Genomic DNA, 19,266 nt, shown 5'->3' with positions numbered 1-19,266 from the left:
ATGAGCAGAATTTTAAAAGTTAGGTAACTAAATGAACACAATGTTAAAAATAAGGTGACTAAATGAGCACAAATCTAAAACTTATGTGACCAAACCAAAACTTAGGTGACTAAAGTGACCAAACCAAAAATTAGGTGATTAAAATTAGCACAGAGTCAAAAGTTTGGTGACTTTTTAAAGCTTAAAATGAGCTAATTGACCAAGTGAGCAAAAAACCAAAAGTTAAGTTACCAAAAATAACTTAACACCTATATTTTTGTGTTAAATTTTGTAATACATTATTTAATACAGTATCATTTATTTCACATAAAAATATTTATGTCTAGTTTTTAATTGATTTAATTGAAAAGTTAGAATAAAATTTTGAAAAACTTCATTTAAAGTCAAAAATTGTTTTCGTCCGATTTAAGTTTCAAATTCTTTTATCCATAATTACAATGTTTAGATATAATTGTCCGACCAAAGTTTTTGGTTTTTATCAAATATATACGTTAATTCTTATCATTTTATTTTCACTTTCGATATAATACCTAAAAGTTGACCTACAATTGTTAATTATCTATATTAAAGTCATAAAATTATTGAAAAACTCTTTTACGTTTTTTTTTAAATCCAGTTTAATTACATTTTAGTTTATTCTAGCAGCATGCATATATTAAAAAACAACAATTTTCTTCTTTCAGACTATAGACTTTTGGTCCACATCTTCTACTACAGAGGTTTGTAGATGTAGTCCACAGACTGCAAACATTTTGTCTCGAAAAAACAAACAACACCTTAGTCATTCTCGAGTTTGATTTATGAAAAATGTGAGTTCGATTCAAGAGTTTAGAAACTCAACTATTTGATTGAAAATTATGTTTGAGAAAACAAGTTTACTAAAAAAAGCATCTTATGAGAATAATGATCTATAAAATATACTTGATTTTTGTTTACCTAAAAAATGTAATAACTTCTTTATTTTTATTAAAACATATTGATGGTGAGGTGGAATAAGAGTAATCTATGACTTAAACTCATGTGTGTCCAATTTGAATGATATGAAAAAATGAACGGGCTACAATTTTTTAATAGGACGGGTTGCCAAAACTAATTTAATAAATAGAAGCAATATCTTATTATTCATGACTAACTCTCATATTGCAGAAACAATCTACAAACTTAATAAGTTATTCAATCAATCAAACATATATATATATATATATATATATATATATATATATATATATATATATATATATATATATTAGTTTATAACCCGTAAAACCACGACTACAAAATTAATTAAACTTTAATAGTTAGAACACAAAATTATTAATCAATTATAATCGTTAATTTAAATAAATATGTGAAATTATATCACCTTATAATTTGTATTAATATTATTTTAATTTTTATTGCATTGTTATTAATTTATTGTAATTAAAGTGAAAAATTTGAAATTTGAAATAGAGAATTAATAGGTTGACAAGTAACATGCATTAATTAAGAGGTTTAATAGGGTGACATATGACAAAAAAAGAATAAAATGTGTATTAATTAGGAGGCCTAATATGATGACACATGTCAAAAGGATATTAAAACTATTCTTTTATTAGAATAGTGATATATATATATATATATATATATATATATATATATATATATATATATATATATATATAGAGAGAGAGAGAGAAAGAGAGAGGTTAGGTTAATATGTTTCTTATATTTATTGTGTGCTAGAATACATCAATAGAAATTTAGTAAAATTAAATAAATATAGATATTAAATGATATCCATAATTATAATTCTCTTGTTATGGAAACTAATTAAATTCGTCATTAATATTAGCAATAACATTATTTCAGAATGAATTCGCATCTATAATTATAATTCTCTTGTTATGGAAACTAATTAAATTCGTCATTAATATTAGCAATAACATTATTTCAGAATGAATTCGCATCTATGTTTTTATATGTGGGCTCGTGTCTTGTTTCAGAACTCACTCACTTAAAATACAATAAAGTTGCATGGAATATGAAGAATGAGATTGTATTATACTATAATACACTCTTATTCTGCTAGATACAAATTCATTCTGAAAGAATATTATTATTGACATTAATGATGAATTTAATTAGTTTCCATACAAAAAAGAATTATAAGTATGGATATATATATATATAGGAATGAGTTCTATGGAAAACAAATAACTAGGGCAACATCTACCGGAACCAATAATCAAATGACACGTGTCCATTTCTTTCTTCACAACTAATGTATTGTAGAAGTTATTGTGAAAGTGATGTGTTGTCATGTTTTCATTGGTTCAAATATGTGTTGCCCTAATCATTCATTTTCCATATAACTCTTCCCTATATATATTAATATCTATCTTTATTTGATTAAATAATAATTTAATTTTTACTAAATTCTTATCGGGGCATTTTAACACACAATAGATATGAGAAACATTTGAACCTACCTCTCTCTCTCTTTCTCTCTCTCTCTCTCTCTCTATATATATATATATATATATATATATATATATATATATATATATATATATAACCATTTCTATAAATATATATTATATACAAAAACTTAAAAACCTAATAAAAAGAGAATGAAACATATAATTAGGAACTTAAGAAATACAAGTGTTTGAGTGTACTTATCTTTAATTTAAATTTAAAGATGAAGATAACACCCTAAAGGGATAAGTGTATAATAACCCTAGCCGATGCTTACATAAGAGAACTACACCCCCCCCCCCCCGCCCCCCTAATTTTTTTCTTTTACCTCCTACCTTTTGGTTTCATGGAAAAAAACGACATCCGTTCTCCTTAAAAAGAAGGCTTCAGATTTGGCATGAAGAAAGAGAAAAAGAACTTGTTAATTGTTGCTAGATCATAGTCTTGGGTGTTACACCATTAGAGGATCTCAAGTTTGGAATCTTAAATCATCCAAGAAGTAAGAAGAATCGTTTCACATGAAAGAGGTATACATTCGATTTATCTCCCTTTGGTTCTAGTTATTGCAATAAATCTTTGAACTTGTGTTCCTTGTGGATTATGGCTTAGTATTTTCTTTCGTTACGCGATTTCATTGTCTATTGTATAAATTGACCATAATCAAATATTAAATAGGCAATTGACCAAAAGTCAATGAACCTTGATAGAAGTAAGAGTTTAATAGAGATTGAAACTGGAAAAAGCATTCAAAACCTAAATAGATTCTTAGTGTGATTACGTCATACCTTTTCACAAGTAGAAATAAAATATGGGTCTTAGCCTTAATTAAATATTTTGAAATAGATTTTAAGGAGTATTCAAACTAACTAAACTCTATTTGGATAAATGTATTCAAACACAAACTTGTTTACAAAATTTTCACTACTACAATTCCTCTCTCAGGGGATAAGCTTACTAAGCCGAACTACTTGATTGTGCCCTCAATGAATCTCTTCCTGAGACTCCTCTGACTAATGCATTTACAGCAAAGGAAAAATATGAAAAACCACGAAAGGAATCAACTGAGGTGGATCGACTAATGTTGGCATGGTTCGAGAGATTTAGAAGAAATTTTAGAACATTAGGGCATTCAACATGGCTAATCAACTCAAGAAAATCTTCCAAAAACAAGCCAGGCGAGAGTGATTTGAAACAGTCAAAGCCTTTATAGTATGTAAGCTACATGGAAGGAACAAGTGTTAGTGTATATGTGCTAAAATAAAATCATAAATTGACAGATTGGAGCAATTAGGGTTTCCATTTGGTCGTGAGTTAGCTACATACATTATCTTTAACCCGCTGACCAGTTCATATTATCAGTTCATCCTGAATTTTAATATGAACAATTTGGAAAAGACCATCTTAGAGTTTCATGGTATTTTAAAGACCACTGAGACAAACATGGTCAAGCCTAAAAATTTGGCTTTACTACTCTCGTGTTGGGTATCCAGGAAGAAATTGTTAAAAGAAGAAAGATAATCACCCGAAGGGTAAAGTTAGGATACCTAAATTCAATCCTAACATGAAGGGAAAGAGAAAAGTTGACTCTGAGATACATCCTTCAATCAATCATGGTGAGGCAATATGATTCCACTGCAGATAAAGGGGACATTAGATGTGTAGTTGTCCTAAATACTTGGAAGAGATAAAGAATATCATACCAAAGGGTGTGGCACTTTAGGTACATATACTATCAAACTCCATAATACTTATGCTTTAAAATATTGGGTCTTAGATACATGGTATGGTACTCACATTTTCATTGATGTCCAACTTAATTATTATTTTAAAAAAAATCGTAAACCCCTTTGGAACTGTTGAATTACTTTAATTTCAAATGGATTCTCAAAGTCAAACTCAGTTTCAAGAACTTGATGCTGTTATGGGCACGACTACACGTATTCCAAGATTGATGTCTGCGGAAGGTTTTCCAGAGTGGAAGTACATAATAGAGAAATATATTAAAATGAAAGATTTCAAGATCTGGAGAAGCATTTTTAGAGATCCTGTCAGAATTACTGTGATGTTGGAGGTCAATTGGTTGACAAATCTGTTGAAAACTACACTGATGAGGATTTTGTATTGATTGAGGAACAAGAAAGAGCATTAGCCACTTTAACCATGGCATTATCTCCTGATATTGCTCAAGCTTTTCGTGAGTACACTTCAGCAAAAGCTCTATGGAAAGCTCTTATTGAGGTCTATGAGGGCAATGAAGATATGAAAGAGAGTCGACGAGACATGTTGAGACAAAAATTCAACATGTTGAACTACATTCCTGGAGAGACTCTTGAAGCTCAATTGCAAAGGTTAACTGCACTCACAACTGACATGAATATTTCAAGGATTTTCTTGACCAAGTCAGAAATCAACAAGAAACTTCTGAATGCTCTTCCTAGATCATGGGATATGAATGTTGCTGTGATTAAGAAAACCAAGGATTTGAGTCGCCTCTCTCTTGCAGAAGTCATGTCGGTTATCAAGGCATGTGACATTGATGACAAACAGAGAGAAATCAACCATGTGAATTAATACTCTACTGAAAATCTTGGAGTTTCATCCAACAATGCTCTATCATCTTTCATGACTCCCTCAGGTCAAGCTTTCGTAGTTCAACAACCTCAGATTCAAACCTTCAATGCTGCATCATCCATCCCTTATCATCAAACTCCAAATGTGCCATTTGCCATTCCTCAAACCGTTTCTGCTCCCAATGTGTCAGCTAAAGCTTCTTCCTTAAACTCCAAAGAATCTGATGAAAATCTGGCTCTAGCCACTGGGTTAGTTAACTGTTACAATGCCTTTGTAGCTGGAGATCTTCCGTAAACTCAGTTTACGGTCGCAAAGTCATTAACCGTAAACTCAGTTCACTGTCATAATCAACTTAATTCTTATTTTAAAAAAATCGTAAACCCCTTTGGAACTGTTGAATTACTTTAATTTCAAATGGATTCTCAAAGTCAAACTCAGTTTCAAGAACTTGATGCTGTTATGGGCACGACTACACGTATTCCAAGATTGATGTCTGCTGAAGGTTTTCCAGAGTGGAACTACAGAATAGAGAAATATATTAAAATGAAAGATTTCAAGATCTGGAGAAGCATTTTTAGAGATCCTGTCAGAATTACTGTGACTGTTGGAGGTCAATTGGTTGACAAATCTGTTGAAAACTACACTGATGAGGATTTTGAATTGATTGAGGAACAAGAAAGAGCATTAGCCACTTTAACCATGGCATTATCTCCTGATATTGCTCAAGGTTTTCGTGAGTACACTTCAGCAAAAGCTCTATGGAAAGCTCTTATTGAGGTCAATGAGGGCAATGAAGATATGAAAGAGAGTCGACAGGACATGTTGAGACAAAAATTCAACATGTTCAACTACATTCCTGGAGAGACTCTTGAAGCTCAATTGCAAAGGTTAACTGCACTCACAACTGACATGAATATTTCAAGGATTTTCTTGACCAAGTCAGAAATCAACAAGAAACTTCTGAATGCTCTTCCTAGATCATGGGATATAAATGTTGCTGTGATTAAGAAAACCAAGGATTTGAGTCGCCTCTCTCTTGCAGAAGTCAAGTCGGTTATCAAGGCATGTGACATTGATGACAAACAGAGAGAAATCAACCATGTGAATTCATACTCTACTGCAAATCTTGGAGTTTCATCCAACAATGCTCTATTATCTTTCATGAATCCCTCAGGTCAAGCTTTCGCAGTTCAACAACCTCAGATTCAAACCTTCAATGCTGCATCATCCATCCCTTATCATCAAACTCCAAATGTGCCATTTGCCATTCCTCAAACCGTTTCTGCTCCCAATGTGTCAGCTAAAGCCTCTTCCTCAAACTCCAAAGATTCTGATGAAAATCTGGCTTTAGCCACTGGGTTAGTTAACTGTTACAATGCCTTTGTAGCTGGAGATCTTCCGTAAACTCAGTTTACGGTCGCAAAGTCATTAACCGTAAACTCAGTTCACTATCATAATCAACTTAATTCTTATTTTAAAAAAAATCGTCAACCCCTTTGGAACTGTTGAATTACTTTAATTTCAAATGGATTCTCAAAGTCAAACTCAGTTTCAAGAACTTGATGCTGTTATGGGCACGACTACAAGTATTCCAAGATTGATGTCTGCTGAAGGTTTTCCAGAGTGGAAGTACACAATAGAGAAATATATTAAAATGAAAGATTTCAAGATCTGGAGAAGCATTCTTAGAGATCCTGTCAGAATTACTGTGACTGTTGGAGGTCAATTGGTTGACAAATCTATTGAAAACTACACTGATGAGGATTTTGAATTGATTGAGGAACAAGAAAGAGCATTAGCCACTTTAACCATGGCATTATCTCCTGATATTGCTCAAGGTTTTCGTGAGTACACTTCAGCAAAAGCTTTATAGGAAGCTCTTATTGAGGTCTATGAGGGCAATGAAGATATGAAAGAGAGTCGACAGGACATGTTGAGACAAAAATTCAACATGTTCAACTACATTCCTGGAGAGACTCTTGAAGCTCAATTGCAAAGGTTAACTGCACTCACAACTGACATGAATATTTCAAGGATTTTCTTGACCAAGTCAGAATTGAACAAGAAACTTCTGAATGCTCTTCCTAGATCATGGGATATGAATGTTGCTGTGATTAAGAAAACCAAGGATTTGAGTCGCCTCTCTCTTGCCGAAGTCATGTCGGTTATCAAGGCATGTGACATTGATGACAAACAGAGAGAAATCAACCATGTGAATTAATACTCTACTGAAAATCTTGGAGTTTCATCCAACAATGCTCTATCATCTTTCATGACTCCCTCAGGTCAAGCTTTCGTAGTTCAACAACCTCAGATTCAAACCTTCAATGCTGCATCATCCATCCCTTATCATCAAACTCCAAATGTGCCATTTGCCATTCCTCAAACCGTTTCTGCTCCCAATGTGTCAGCTAAAGCTTCTTCCTCAAACTCCAAAGAATCTGATGAAAATCTGGCTCTAGCCACTGGGTTAGTTAACTGTTACAATGCCTTTGTAGCTGGAGATCTTCCGTAAACTCAGTTTACGGTCGCAAAGTCATTAACTGTAAACTCAGTTCACTGTCATAATCAACTTAATTCTTATTTTAAAAAAATCGTAAACCCCTTTGGAACTGTTGAATTACTTTAATTTCAAATGGATTCTCAAAGTCAAACTCAGTTTCAAGAACTTGATGCTGTTATGGGCACGACTACACGTATTCCAAGATTGATGTCTGCTGAAGGTTTTCCAAAGTGGAAGTACACAATAGAGAAATATATTAAAATGAAAGATTTCAAGATCTGGAGAAGCATTCTTAGAGATCCTGTCAGAATTACTGTGACTGTTGGAGGTCAATTGGTTGACAAATCTGTTGAAAACTACACTGATGAGGATTTTGAATTGATTGAGGAACAAGAAAGAGCATTAGCCACTTTAACCATGACATTATCTCCTGATATTGCTCAAGGTTTTCGTGAGTACACTTCAAAAAAAAAGCTTTATAGGAAGCTCTTATTGAGGTCTATGAGGGCAATGAAGATATGAAAGAGAGTCGACAGGACATGTTGAGACAAAAATTCAACATGTTCAACTACATTCCTGGAGAGACTCTTGAAGCTCAATTGCAAAGGTTAACTGCACTCACAACTGACATGAAGATTTCAAGGATTTTCTTGACCAAGTCAGAAATCAACAAGAAACTTCTAAATGCTCTTCCTAGATCATGGGATATGAATGTTGCTGTGATTAAGAAAACCAAGGATTTGAGTCGCCTCTCTCTTGCAGAAGTCATGTCGGTTATCAAGGCATGTGACATTGATGACAAACAGCGAGAGACCATGTGAATTCATACTCTACTGCAAATCTTGGAGTTTCATCCAACAATGCTCTATTATCTTTCATGACTCCCTCAGGTCAAGCTTTCGTAGTTCAACAACCTCAGATTCAAACCTTCAATGCTGCATCATCCATCCCTTATCATCAAACTCCAAATGTGCGATTTTCCATTCCTCAAACCGTTTCTGCTCCCAATGTGTTAGCTAAAGCCTCTTCCTCACACTTCAAAGAATCTGATGAAAATCTGTCTCTATCCACTGGGTTAGTTAACTGTTACAATGATTTTGTAGCTGGAGATCTTCCGTAAACTCAGTTTACGGTCGCAAAGTCATTAACCGTAAACTGAGTTCACTGTCATAATCAACTTAATTATTATTTTAAAAAAAATTGTAAACCCCTTTGGAACTGTTGAATTACTTTAATTTCAAATGGATTCTCAAAGTCAAACTCAGTTTCAAGAACTTGATGCTGTTATGGGCACGACTACACGTATTCCAAGATTGATGTCTGCTGAAGGTTTTCCAAAGTGGAAGTACACAATAGAGAAATATATTAAAATGAAAGATTTCAAGATCTGGAGAAGCATTTTTAGAGATCCTGTCAGAATTACTGTGATGTTGGAGGTCAATTGGTTGACAAATCTGTTGAAAACTACACTGATGAGGATTTTGAATTGATTGAGGAACAAGAAAGAGCATTAGCCACTTTAACCATGGCATTATCTCCTGATATTGCTCAAGGTTTTCGTGAGTACACTTCAGCAAAAGCTCTATGGAAAGCTCTTATTGAGGTCTATGAGGGCAATGAAGATATGAAAGAGAGTCGACGAGACATGTTGAGACAAAAATTCAACATGTTGAACTACATTCCTAGAGAGACTCTTGAAGCTCAATTGCAAAGGTTAACTGCACTCACAACTGACATGAATATTTCAAGGATTTTCTTGACCAAGTCAGAAATCAACAAGAAACTTCTGAATGCTCTACCTAGATCATGGGATATGAAAGTTGCCGTGATTAAGAAAACCAAGGATTTGAGTCGCCTCTCTCTTGCAGAAGTCATGTCGGTTATCAAGGCATGTGACATTGATGACAAACAGCGAGAGACCATGTGAATTCATACTCTACTGCAAATCTTGGAGTTTCATCCAACAATGCTCTATTATCTTTCATGACTCCCTCAGGTCAAGCTTTCGTAGTTCAACAACCTCAGATTCAAACCTTCAATGCTGCATCATCCATCCCTTATCATCAAACTCCAAATGTGCGATTTTCCATTCCTCAAACCGTTTCTGCTCCAAATGTGTTAGCTAAAGCCTCTTCCTCAAACTTCAAAGAATCTGATGAAAATCTGTCTCTATCCACTGGGTTAGTTAACTGTTACAATGATTTTGTAGCTGGAGATCTTCCGTAAACTCAGTTTACGGTCGCAAAGTCATTAACCGTAAACTGAGTTCACTGTCATAATCAACTTAATTATTATTTTAAAAAAAATTGTAAACCCCTTTGGAACTGTTGAATTACTTTAATTTCAAATGGATTCTCAAAGTCAAACTCAGTTTCAAGAACTTGATGCTGTTATGGGCACGACTACACGTATTCCAAGATTGATGTCTGCTGAAGGTTTTCCAAAGTGGAAGTACACAATAGAGAAATATATTAAAATGAAAGATTTCAAGATCTGGAGAAGCATTTTTAGAGATCCTGTCAGAATTACTGTGATGTTGCAGGTCAATTGGTTGACAAATCTGTTGAAAACTACACTGATGAGGATTTTGAATTGATTGAGGAACAAGAAAGAGCATTAGCCACTTTAACCATGGCATTATCTCCTGATATTGCTCAAGGTTTTCGTGAGTACACTTCAGCAAAAGCTCTATGGAAAGCTCTTATTGAGGTCTATGAGGGCAATGAAGATATGAAAGAGAGTCGACAGGACATGTTGAGACAAAAATTCAACATGTTCAACTACATTCCTGGAGAGACTCTTGAAGCTCAATTGCAAAGGTTAACTGCACTCACAACTGACATGAATATTTCAAGGATTTTCTTGACCAAGTCAGAAATCAACAAGAAACTTCTGAATGCTCTTCCTAGATCATGGGATATGAATGTTGTTGTGATTAAGAAAACCAAGGATTTGAGTCGCCTCTCTCTTGCAGAAGTCATGTCGGTTATCAAGGCATGTGACATTGATGACAAACAGAGAGAAATCAACCATGTGAATTCATACTCTACTGAAAATCTTGGAGTTTCATCCAACAATGCTCTATTATCTTTCATGAATCCCTCAGGTCAAGCTTTCGCAGTTCAACAACCTCAGATTCAAACCTTCAATGCTGCATCATCCATCCCTTATCATCAAACTCCAAATGTGCCATTTGCCATTCCTCAAACCGTTTCTGCTCCCAATGTGTCAGCTAAAGCCTCTTCCTCAAACTCCAAAGATTCTGATGAAAATCTGGCTTTAGCCACTGGGTTAGTTAACTGTTACAATGCCTTTGTAGCTGGAGATCTTCCGTAAACTCAGTTTACGGTCGCAAAGTCATTAACCGTAAACTCAGTTCACTGTCATAATCAACTTAATTCTTATTTTAAAAAAAAAATCGTCAACCCCTTTGGAACTGTTGAATTACTTTAATTTCAAATGGATTCTCAAACTCAAACTCAGTTTCAAGAACTTGATGCTGTTATGGGCACGATTACAAGTATTCCAAGATTGATGTCTGCTGAAGGTTTTCCAGAGTGGAAGTACACAATAGAGAAATATATTAAAATGAAAGATTTCAAGATCTGGAGAAGCATTCTTAGAGATCCTGTCAGAATTACTGTGACTGTTGGAGGTCAATTGGTTGACAAATCTGTTGAAAACGACACTGATGAGGATTTTGAATTGATTGAGGAACAAGAAAGAGCATTAGCCACTTTAACCATGGCATTATCTCCTGATATTGCTCAAGGTTTTCGTGAGTACACTTCAAAAAAAAAGCTTTATAGGAAGCTCTTATTGAGGTCTATGAGGGCAATGAAGATATGAAAGAGAGTCGACAGGACATGTTGAGACAAAAATTCAACATGTTCAACTACATTCCTGGAGAGACTCTTGAAGCTCAATTGCAAAGGTTAACTGCACTCACAACTGACATGAATATTTCAAGGATTTTCTTGACCAAGTCAGAAATCAACAAGAAACTTCTGAATGCTCTTCCTAGATCATGGGATATGAATGTTGCTGTGATTAAGAAAACCAAGGATTTGAGTCGCCTCTCTCTTGCCGAAGTCATGTCGGTTATCAAGGCATGTGACATTGATGACAAACAGAGAGAAATCAACCATGTGAATTAATACTCTACTGAAAATCTTGGAGTTTCATCCAACAATGCTCTATCATCTTTCATGACTCCCTCAGGTCAAGCTTTCGTAGTTCAACAACCTCAGATTCAAACCTTCAATGCTGCATCATCCATCCCTTATCATCAAACTCCAAATGTGCCATTTGCCATTCCTCAAACCGTTTCTGCTCCCAATGTGTCAGCTAAAGCTTCTTCCTCAAACTCCAAAGAATCTGATGAAAATCTGGCTCTAGCCACTGGGTTAGTTAACTGTTACAATGCCTTTGTAGCTGGAGATCTTCCGTAAACTCAGTTTACGGTCGCAAAGTCATTAACCGTAAACTCAATTCACTGTCATAATCAACTTAATTCTTATTTTAAAAAAATCGTAAACCCCTTTGGAACTGTTGAATTACTTTAATTTGAAATGGATTCTCAAAGTCAAACTCAGTTTCAAGAACTTGATGCTGTTATGGGCACGACTACACGTATTCCAAGATTGATGTCTGCTGAAGGTTTTCCAGAGTGGAAGTACAGAATAGAGAAATATATTAAAATGAAAGATTTCAAGATCTGGAGAAGCATGTTTAGAGATGCTGTCAGAATTACTGTGATGTTGCAGGTCAATTGGTTGACAAATCTGTTGAAAACTACACTGATGAGGATTTTGAATTGATTGAGGAACAAGAAAGAGCATTAGCCACTTTAACCATGGCATTATCTCCTGATATTGCTCAAGGTTTTCGTGAGTAAACTTCAGCAAAAGCTCTATGGAAAGCTCTTATTGAGGTCTATGAGGGCAATGAAGATATGAAAGAGAGTCGACGAGACATGTTGAGACAAAAATTCAACATGTTCAACTACATTCTTGGAGAGACTCTTGAAGCTCAATTGCAAAGGTTAACTGCACTCACAACTGACATGAAGATTTCAAGGATTTTCTTGACCAAGTCAGAAATCAACAAGAAACTTCTAAATGCTCTTCCTAGATCATGGGATATGAATGTTGCTGTGATTAAGAAAACCAAGGATTTGAGTCGCCTCTCTCTTGCAGAAGTCATGTCGGTTATCAAGGCATGTGACATTGATGACAAACAGCGAGAGACCATGTGAATTCATACTCTACTGCAAATCTTGGAGTTTCATCCAACAATGCTCTATTATCTTTCATGACTCCCTCAGGTCAAGCTTTCGTAGTTCAACAACCTCAGATTCAAACCTTCAATGCTGCATCATCCATCCCTTATCATCAAACTCCAAATGTGCGATTTTCCATTCCTCAAACCGTTTCTGCTCCCAATGTGTTAGCTAAAGCCTCTTCCTCACACTTCAAAGAATCTGATGAAAATCTGTCTCTATCCACTGGGTTAGTTAACTGTTACAATGATTTTGTAGCTGGAGATCTTCCGTAAACTCAGTTTACGGTCGCAAAGTCATTAACCGTAAACTGAGTTCACTGTCATAATCAACTTAATTATTATTTTAAAAAAAATTGTAAACCCCTTTGGAACTGTTGAATTACTTTAATTTCAAATGGATTCTCAAAGTCAAACTCAGTTTCAAGAACTTGATGCTGTTATGGGCACGACTACACGTATTCCAAGATTGATGTCTGCTGAAGGTTTTCCAAAGTGGAAGTACACAATAGAGAAATATATTAAAATGAAAGATTTCAAGATCTGGAGAAGCATTTTTAGAGATCCTGTCAGAATTACTGTGATGTTGCAGGTCAATTGGTTGACAAATCTGTTGAAAACTACACTGATGAGGATTTTGAATTGATTGAGGAACAAGAAAGAGCATTAGCCACTTTAACCATGGCATTATCTCCTGATATTGCTCAAGGTTTTCGTGAGTACACTTCAGCAAAAGCTCTATGGAAAGCTCTTATTGAGGTCTATGAGGGCAATGAAGATATGAAAGAGAGTCGACAGGACATGTTGAGACAAAAATTCAACATGTTCAACTACATTCCTGGAGAGACTCTTGAAGCTCAATTGCAAAGGTTAACTGCACTCACAACTGACATGAATATTTCAAGGATTTTCTTGACCAAGTCAGAAATCAACAAGAAACTTCTGAATGCTCTTCCTAGATCATGGGATATGAATGTTGTTGTGATTAAGAAAACCAAGGATTTGAGTCGCCTCTCTCTTGCAGAAGTCATGTCGGTTATCAAGGCATGTGACATTGATGACAAACAGAGAGAAATCAACCATGTGAATTCATACTCTACTGAAAATCTTGGAGTTTCATCCAACAATGCTCTATTATCTTTCATGAATCCCTCAGGTCAAGCTTTCGCAGTTCAACAACCTCAGATTCAAACCTTCAATGCTGCATCATCCATCCCTTATCATCAAACTCCAAATGTGCCATTTGCCATTCCTCAAACCGTTTCTGCTCCCAATGTGTCAGCTAAAGCCTCTTCCTCAAACTCCAAAGATTCTGATGAAAATCTGGCTTTAGCCACTGGGTTAGTTAACTGTTACAATGCCTTTGTAGCTGGAGATCTTCCGTAAACTCAGTTTACGGTCGCAAAGTCATTAACCGTAAACTCAGTTCACTGTCATAATCAACTTAATTCTTATTTTAAAAAAAAAATCGTCAACCCCTTTGGAACTGTTGAATTACTTTAATTTCAAATGGATTCTCAAACTCAAACTCAGTTTCAAGAACTTGATGCTGTTATGGGCACGATTACAAGTATTCCAAGATTGATGTCTGCTGAAGGTTTTCCAGAGTGGAAGTACACAATAGAGAAATATATTAAAATGAAAGATTTCAAGATCTGGAGAAGCATTCTTAGAGATCCTGTCAGAATTACTGTGACTGTTGGAGGTCAATTGGTTGACAAATCTGTTGAAAACGACACTGATGAGGATTTTGAATTGATTGAGGAACAAGAAAGAGCATTAGCCACTTTAACCATGGCATTATCTCCTGATATTGCTCAAGGTTTTCGTGAGTACACTTCAAAAAAAAAGCTTTATAGGAAGCTCTTATTGAGGTCTATGAGGGCAATGAAGATATGAAAGAGAGTCGACAGGACATGTTGAGACAAAAATTCAACATGTTCAACTACATTCCTGGAGAGACTCTTGAAGCTCAATTGCAAAGGTTAACTGCACTCACAACTGACATGAATATTTCAAGGATTTTCTTGACCAAGTCAGAAATCAACAAGAAACTTCTGAATGCTCTTCCTAGATCATGGGATATGAATGTTGCTGTGATTAAGAAAACCAAGGATTTGAGTCGCCTCTCTCTTGCCGAAGTCATGTCGGTTATCAAGGCATGTGACATTGATGACAAACAGAGAGAAATCAACCATGTGAATTAATACTCTACTGAAAATCTTGGAGTTTCATCCAACAATGCTCTATCATCTTTCATGACTCCCTCAGGTCAAGCTTTCGTAGTTCAACAACCTCAGATTCAAACCTTCAATGCTGCATCATCCATCCCTTATCATCAAACTCCAAATGTGCCATTTGCCATTCCTCAAACCGTTTTTGCTCCCAATGTGTCAGCTAAAGCTTCTTCCTCAAACTCCAAAGAATCTGATGAAAATCTGGCTCTAGCCACTGGGTTAGTTAACTGTTACAATGCCTTTGTAGCTGGAGATCTTCCGTAAACTCAGTTTACGGTCGCAAAGTCATTAACCGTAAACTCAGTTCACTGTCATAATCAACTTAATTCTTATTTTAAAAAAATCGTAAACCCCTTTGGAACTGTTGAATTACTTTAATTTGAAATGGATTCTCAAAGTCAAACTCAGTTTCAAGAACTTGATGCTGTTATGGGCACGACTACACGTATTCCAAGATTGATGTCTGCTGAAGGTTTTCCAGAGTGGAAGTACAGAATAGAGAAATATATTAAAATGAAAGATTTCAAGATCTGGAGAAGCATGTTTAGAGATGCTGTCAGAATTACTGTGATGTTGCAGGTCAATTGGTTGACAAATCTGTTGAAAACTACACTGATGAGGATTTTGAATTGATTGAGGAACAAGAAAGAGCATTAGCCACTTTAACCATGGCATTATCTCCTGATATTGCTCAAGGTTTTCGTGAGTAAACTTCAGCAAAAGCTCTATGGAAAGCTCTTATTGAGGTCTATGAGGGCAATGATGATATGAAATAGAGTCGACGAGACATGTTGAGACAAAAATTCAACATGTTCAACTACATTCTTGGAGAGACTCTTGAAGCTCAATTGCAAAGGTTAACTGCACTCACAACTGACATGAAGATTTCAAGGATTTTCTTGACCAAGTCAGAAATCAACAAGAAACTTCTAAATGCTCTTCCTAGATCATGGGATATGAATGTTGCTGTGATTAAGAAAACCAAGGATTTGAGTCGCCTCTCTCTTGCAGAAGTCATGTCGGTTATCAAGGCATGTGACATTGATGACAAACAGCGAGAGACCATGTGAATTCATACTCTACTGCAAATCTTGGAGTTTCATCCAACAATGCTCTATTATCTTTCATGACTCCCTCAGGTCAAGCTTTCGTAGTTCAACAACCTCAGATTCAAACCTTCAATGCTGCATCATCCATCCCTTATCATCAAACTCCAAATGTGCGATTTTCCATTCCTCAAACCGTTTCTGCTCCAAATGTGTTAGCTAAAGCCTCTTCCTCAAACTTCAAAGAATCTGATGAAAATCTGTCTCTATCCACTGGGTTAGTTAACTGTTACAATGATTTTGTAGCTGGAGATCTTCCGTAAACTCAGTTTACGGTCGCAAAGTCATTAACCGTAAACTGAGTTCACTGTCATAATCAACTTAATTATTATTTTAAAAAAAATTGTAAACCCCTTTGGAACTGTTGAATTACTTTAATTTCAAATGGATTCTCAAAGTCAAACTCAGTTTCAAGAACTTGATGCTGTTATAGGCACGACTACACGTATTCCAAGATTGATGTCTGCTGAAGGTTTTCCAAAGTGGAAGTACACAATAGAGAAATATATTAAAATGAAAGATTTCAAGATCTGGAGAAGCATTCTTAGAGATCCTGTCAGAATTACTGTGACTGTTGGAGGTCAATTGGTTGACAAATCTGTTGAAAACTACACTGATGAGGATTTTGAATTGATTGAGGAACAAGAAAGAGCATTAGCCACTTTAACCATGACATTATCTCCTGATATTGCTCAAGGTTTTCGTGAGTACACTTCAGCAAAAGCTCTATGGGATGCTCTTATTAAGGTCTGTGAGGGGAATGAAGATATGAAAGAGAGTCGACAGGACATGTTGAGACAAAAATTCAACATGTTCAACTACATTCCTGGAGAGACTCTTGAAGCTCAATTGCAAAGGTTAACTGCACTCACAACTGACATGAAGATTTCAAGGATTTTCTTAACCAAGTCAGAAATCAACAAGAAACTTCTAAATGCTCTTCCTAGATCATGGGATATGAATGTTGCTGTGATTAAGAAAACCAAGGATTTGAGTCGCCTCTCTCTTGCAGAAGTCATGTCGGTTATCAAGGCATGTGACATTGATGACAAACAGCGAGAGACCATGTGAATTCATACTCTTCTGCAAATCTTGGAGTTTCATCCAACAATGCTCTATTATCTTTCATGACTCCCTCAGGTCAAGCTTTCGTAGTTCAACAACCTCAGATTCAAACCTTCAATGCTGCATCATCCATCCCTTATCATTAAACTCCAAATGTGCGATTTTCCATTCCTCAAACCGTTTCTGCTCCCAATGTGTTAGCTAAAGCCTCTTCCTCAAACTTCAAAGAATCTGATGAAAATCTGTCTCTATCCACTGGGTTAGTTAACTGTTACAATGATTTTGTAGCTGGAGATCTTCCGTAAACTCAGTTTACGGTCGCAAAGTCATTAACCGTAAACTGAGTTCACTGTCATAATCAACTTAATTATTATTTTAAAAAAAATTGTAAACCCCTTTGGAACTGTTGAATTACTTTAATTTCAAATGGATTCTCAAACTCAAACTCAGTTTCAAGAACTTGATGCTGTTATGGGCACGATTACAAGTATTCCAAGATTGACGTCTGCTGAAGGTTTTCCAGAGTGGAAGTACACAATAGAGAAATATATTAAAATGAAAGATTTCAAGATCTGGAGAAGCATTCTTAGAGATCCTGTCAGAATTACTGTGACTGTTGGAGGTCAATTGGTTGACAAATCTGTTGAAAACGACACTGATGAGGATTTTGAATTGATTGAGGAACAAGAAAGAGCATTAGCCACTTTAACCATGGCATTATCTCCTGATATTGCTCAAGGTTTTCGTGAGTACACTTCAAAAAAAAAGCTTTATAGGAAGCTCTTATTGAGGTCTATGAGGGCAATGAAGATATGAAAGAGAGTCGACAGGACATGTTGAGACAAAAATTCAACATGTTCAACTACATTCCTGGAGAGACTCTTGAAGCTCAATTGCAAAGGTTAACTGCACTCACAACTGACATGAATATTTCAAGGATTTTCTTGACCAAGTCAGAAATCAACAAGAAACTTCTGAATGCTCTTCCTAGATCATGGGATATGAATGTTGCTGTGATTAGGAAAACCAAGGATTTGAGTCGCCTCTCTCTTGCCGAAGTCATGTCGGTTATCAAGGCATGTGACATTGATGACAAACAGAGAGAAATCAACCATGTGAATTAATACTCTACTGAAAATCTTGGAGTTTCATCCAACAATGCTCTATCATCTTTCATGACTCCCTCAGGTCAAGCTTTCGTAGTTCAACAACCTCAGATTCAAACCTTCAATGCTGCATCATCCATCCCTTATCATCAAACTCCAAATGTGCCATTTGCCATTCCTCAAACCGTTTCTGCTCCCAATGTGTCAGCTAAAGCTTCTTCCTCAAACTCCAAAGAATCTGATGAAAATCTGGCTCTAGCCACTGGGTTAGTTAACTGTTAAAATGCCTTTGTAGCTGGAGATCTTCCGTAAACTCAGTTTACGGTCGCAAAGTTATTAACCGTAAACTGAGTTCACTGCCATAATCAACTTAATTCTTATTTTAAAAAAATCGTAAACCCCTTTGGAACTGTTGAATTACTTTAATTTCAAATGGATTCTCAAAGTCAAACTCAGTTTCAAGAACTTGATGCTGTTATGGGCACGACTACACGTATTCCAAGATTGATGTCTGCTGAAGGTTTTCCAGAGTGGAAGTACAGAATAGAGAAATATATTAAAATGAAAGATTTCAAGATCTGGAGAAGCATTTTTAGAGATCCTGTCAGAATTACTGTGATGTTGCAGGTCAATTGGTTGACAAATCTGTTGAAAACTACACTGATGAGGATTTTGAATTGATTGAGGAACAAGAAAGAGCATTAGCCACTTTAACCATGGCATTATCTCCTGATATTGCTCAAGGTTTTCGTGAGTACACTTCAGCAAAAGCTCTATGGAAAGCTCTTATTGAGGTCTATGAGGGCAATGAAGATATGAAAGAGAGTCGACGAGACATGTTGAGACAAAAATTCAACATCTTCAACTACATTCCTGGAGAGACTCTTGAAGCTCAATTGCAAAGGTTAACTGCACTCACAACTGACATGAAGATTTCA

Source organism: Lactuca sativa, chromosome 2 (assembly GCF_002870075.4).
Source record: "Lactuca sativa cultivar Salinas chromosome 2, Lsat_Salinas_v11, whole genome shotgun sequence".
Lineage (NCBI taxonomy): Eukaryota > Viridiplantae > Streptophyta > Magnoliopsida > Asterales > Asteraceae > Lactuca > Lactuca sativa.
The sequence above is the reverse complement of the archived record's forward strand: the minus strand, read 5'-3'. Positions refer to the sequence as shown.